Below are 5,052 nucleotides of genomic sequence, written 5' to 3'. Positions count from 1 at the left end.
CGGTCGGGGGAGGGGAGATTTTGAAGCTTGTGAAGTCCACATTGATATCATTGGGCTGCAGGGTTCCCAAACGAAATATGAGATGCTGTTCCTGCAACCTTCAGGTGGTATTGTTGTGTCAATGGTTGTACCCAATGGTATCAATGTGGACTTCACAAGCTTCAAAATCTCCACGCCCCTGACTGCATCCCAAAACCAGCCCAGCTCGTCCCCGCCTTCCTAACCTGTCCGTCCTTTCTCCCACCTATCCACTCCTCCCATCTCAACCGCCACCTCCACCTCCTACCTACCAGCCTCATCCCCGCCTCCTTGACCTGTCCGTCTCCTCTCCATCTATCTGCTCCTTTATCCATCTTCCAACTGCCTCCCCGTCTCTATTTATTTCAGAATCCCCTTCCCCTCCCCCATTTCTGAAGAAGTGTCCAGACCCGAAGCATCAGCTTTCCTACTCCTCTGATGCTGCTTGGCCTGCTGTGTTCATCCAGCTCTACACCTTGTTATCTCAGATTCTCCAGCATTGGCAGTTTCTACTATCTCTAAATCAAGGTAATGTTTTTCTTCAAGAAGCATCATGAGTACCATTCCATTCAGTAGCTGTGATATAATGTTGGTCAGAACTCAGTAGTACCATTCATTGCACCTTCTGGAAAATGTTCAGGAAATACTTCACTTTCTCTAATAACCCTCTGGGAATGAAAAATAGATAGGAAAACCTACATGACATCACAGCATGAGCTGAGAAAAGTGGTAGGTACATGTGGAACAAAACTCAAATAGATGAACAATATAAATTCAAGAAACATGCAAATGAACAACATAACACAATATGGGAATATCCCTTTGTTTCCTGAATATTTTTCCCGATGTGGACCATCCTGGGTGTTCCTTTTCTCCACTATGGCGTCATTCCTGTCACTCCCAATATGGCTGTTCCTGTTTCTTGATGCTCAAAGCTTCTTTCCACTGGCTGTTCCTGCTCAATCCCTGATACTCCCACCCACTGCAGCTGATCTCCTTGTGATTGGTGAACCCTTTGTTGCTTTTCTTGCCAACCTCCTGACCATAGCTGCTTTTTAGCTGCTCTTTAGCTGCTTACATGCAGCAAGGCCTCTGGAGACAGACAAATAGAAGCATGGCAAGCAAAAAAACAAGGGGCTCACCCACCTGGAGGAGGCTGGGAAAAAGCAGAAGGCAGGCACTAGTGATTGGCTGGGAGCAGCCAGTGTTGTGAGGGTGCGAGGGAGATGTTGGGGAGTAGAAAAAGTCATATAGTGAGAGGGAGAGTGAGGTTTGTAGAGTAGATTAGGAGGGTAGCAAAATCAGCCCTGTGAAACTGCTGGAAGGTAGTGCCATGCCTGGAGAATAGGAGGGACGCACATGGCAGCAGCAAGTGAGAACGAGAGACTACAAAGCTGGAGGAGGATCTGTCCCTTAGCACCTAATTATTGACTTTAGAGAAAATTGTTCGCTGATTGTCACGGGTTCTAATGTTGCATCATTGATTTGGAGCTGACACTTGTCTCTTAATGCTCTTGTGAAGCTTCATGGGACATTTTGGTACACTAAAGTACTATATCATTGAAAGCAGATTTTGCTATTATCTCACACATGGTATTTTATGGACAGATAACTTTGCTTGAACTGGCTATTGTTAATGTGTAAGCTTTTTCTTCTGTCTTGAGACCATGATCATGCGTCATAGCTAATTCGCAAGAAATCAGAGCAGATAGATCCATTTTGTTATTTATCAGATAAAGAAACACCATGTTTTTGTGCTGACAGGGAGGTAGGTATATATTGTATTACCATTGACATACCATACCCATCAGACACTAGGTGTCACTGCTCATTAACATAGTGTATTAGAACATAGGACAAACAAGATCATAAACAGGCATTATAATTCATCTACAGAGTTTCAGTACCTTGGGAATGTCACAGGATATGTCCTATGCTCTTGATGAAATGTTACATTAGACATATATCCCGACGAATAGCCAATCAATTTCTGCTGCCTTCCCAGCGTCCATTTCATACATTCTTCCATGTAAAGTTTTTATCACAGAACAAGTCAATTACTGTACCAGATCATTTTCTATAACTAGGTCCAGATGCCTTGTCACTGGTTGGGTCTTTTTCCTTGCAAAGACAATGCTGAAGAGTGACCTAATAGAGGTCTAAAGCTAGGATAAAGCTGAAGTAGAAATTATTTCACTTGCGTGAAGGAGCAATAAGATTGTCACTGTTGTGTAACGGTCTGAAAGGGTTAATACTGAGGCGTACCATAAGCATGACCCACTGTGGTGATGTTATATGAACAGGATCGGGAAGGTGAAATCAGACCTCTGGCCTTTTTCAAAGTCTCTGTATCAATGTCTATCATATCAATGTAAGCTGTAACTCGTTGCGAACAGGCAATTAATTACTTCTTGTTAACTACAAGAGACTAGACCGGCAAGTGATTTTCCTCTACTATACTGGACAAAGCAGGCATAGACACCAGGAACATAAGTAGGCCATTCAACCCATCGAGCATACTCTGTCATTGAATGAGATCATGACTGATCTGATGATCCTCAACTCCACCTTCCTGCATTTTCCCCCATAACACTTAATTCCCTTATTCACTCAAAATCTGACTACATTTATGTCCTATAGCTTCCTACACTAAAAGACGATGTTGGTAGCAGCCTTTAACACAAGCAGCAGCTCATACAGTGCAGTGAACTGGTTTGCCCAAAAAACATTCACTGTAAGACCAAATAGGAACCAGAATCTACTGAATCATGAGATAAGAATAAAGAACCTCCAGACACAGGGAGTACCACAGTCAAATATATATTGCTGAAAGGATAGGTATGAGATGATTTTGCACACATGTGGACTAATGCAGGAATATTAAATTTCAAATGATCACAGCAATTTAAACTACTGGAGAAAAGGTTGGTGATTCGTTGGCAAGTCGACTCTGATTGTCCAAGGCATTGACATGGAGAAAGGCCCCTCAGTTTCTGAGTAATTCAAAAATATACAAGGCTTCAACATGTTTTACTTTGTTTGCAGGGAGCAAGTCCCTGCGTAAATGTATTTCACTTCTAGCAAACTCAAATTACAAGCACGTTACAAGCTTAACTGATTATTTTAAATGGTTTTTATTGCAGCTATTAGTACATTCAGAATTGTTCAAAAAATATCCCCAATCATGGAATCACATCTCATGGTAGATGGTTTATTTTGGGTTTTGCAACTCCGGTTGAGTATTGTCTATGCTCTGTCCATTATGAACAACAAAGGAACATTCAATCAGCCTGGCACTGGAATGAAAGCCCTACAAACCTGGCATCATGGCAGATCTGAAAAATGCCCAGTCTAACTTAAATTACCCTCATAAGACAAAGTATCTCAAAGATTTGAATAATGGGTTAAGCAAACGTTTCATGCTGGAACAATAATATGGCTGCATGAGTAGTATTTTACATTAACATTCTATCACACAATTGTACAATGTCATGGATAAATTTCACTGATAGTGTGACACTCAAGTGAATAAAATCCAACAAATTCCCACAACTGGACAGCTGACACCTTAGGCTTCTAAAAGAGATTACCGCAGTGATAGTGGGTGTGAGGGCTATAATTTTCCAAAATTTCCTAGATTTTAGAATGGACCCTCGAGTTTGGACGTTCGCAAAAGTAACACTGCATATCCAGGAAGAAAAGAGAGTGGAAACCAGGAACCACAGGTCAGTTAGCCTGACAGTAGTCATTGGATAAATGCTGGAATCTATTGTTAGGGAATAATGCATTTAGAAAAGGTATAGTATGATTGGAACATGTCAAGAGATAGTAGTTACTGCAGATGCTGGGGAATCTGAGATAACAAGGTGTAGAGATGGATGAACACAGCAGGCCAAGCAGCATCAGAGGAGCAGGAAGGCTGACGTTTCGGGCCTAGACCCCTCCACAGCCAAATATCCGTTCTTTCAACAAGAATCAGTACATAATGAACAGGAACGGGAATCCTGACTTCTTATTTTCTCTCAAACTAAAGTATGATGAGGTCAACTCATGTCAGATCTGAAATCTTTAACTGAGGGACAAAATTTCAAGCTGTATAATTTAGAACCTCAATTTTGGTCAATACAGACAAAGTTGACATTTATTGGTATCAGTCTTTGTTTCCCTGCTTTCTTAGATTTGAATATCTTGGAGGCAATTTAAGTTAAATGTCAGACTGTATGAGATTTTGTGGCCCAGAATCTGGGTGGGGGTAGGGGATTTCCTGACCTCGAGGATGTTATTAGAGCGGTACATATTTTACAGTCTGACAGTTGCATAGTCATTCTAACCAAAACCAATGCTTTTTTATTAACTGGTTTCTAAGACTCACATCCTCTAAATTATTACCTGAGGAAACTGGATTTCTTGGTCAGTAACTTAATCATTATCCTCTAAAATTAAGATTCTACTGAGATTTGAACTCAGATTGCTAGATTCAAAGTCCAGAGTGCTAACCATTACACCATAGAACCACATGCTGGCTTGTCAGCCGAACTATCAATCAAGCATATACTTGGAGCTTTGAACTAGGTTTGGCGTTAATCTAAAAGCTAAAAGCTTTGATGTTTGTAATATGTTCCGAAACTCAATTGGAGAGTGTTCGGAAAAGATTTACCAGGATGTTGCCAGGACTGGAGGGTTTGAGTTATAAGGATAGGTTGGATACGCTGGGACTTTTTTCACTGGAGCATAGGAGGTTGATGGCTGACCTTGTAGAGGTTTATAAAATCATGAGGGGCATAGATGAGGTGAATAGCAAGGGTCTTTTCCCTTGGGTGAGGGAGTTCAAAACTAGGGGACATATTTTTTAAGATGAGAGGAGAAAGATTTGAAAGGTACCTGGGGGGGGCAACTTTTTCACACAGAGTGTAGTTCATGAGTGGAATGAACTGTCGGAGGATGCAGGTACAGTTACACTTAAAAGACAAGATCAGGAAAGGTTTAGAGGGATATGGGCCAAACGTCAGCAAATGGGGCTGGTTTAGTTCAGGA

The 5,052-nt window shown here is 41.5% G+C and overlaps 1 non-coding gene across 1 annotated transcript; it reads right to left on the bottom strand.

The window, feature by feature from the left end:
• Positions 1-4,460: 4,460 nt before the first annotated feature.
• On the bottom strand, positions 4,461-4,532 carry trnaq-uug. Its single transcript has one exon. It is a non-coding gene; the product is annotated as a tRNA-Gln (tRNA).
• Between the last annotated feature and the right edge of the window lie 520 nt (positions 4,533-5,052).

This window comes from Rhincodon typus, chromosome 27 (genome assembly GCF_021869965.1).
Source record: "Rhincodon typus isolate 14 chromosome 27, sRhiTyp1.1, whole genome shotgun sequence".
NCBI lineage: Eukaryota > Metazoa > Chordata > Chondrichthyes > Orectolobiformes > Rhincodontidae > Rhincodon > Rhincodon typus.
Note: the sequence above shows the minus strand (reverse complement) of the source record. Positions and strands in the feature narration are given on the sequence as shown.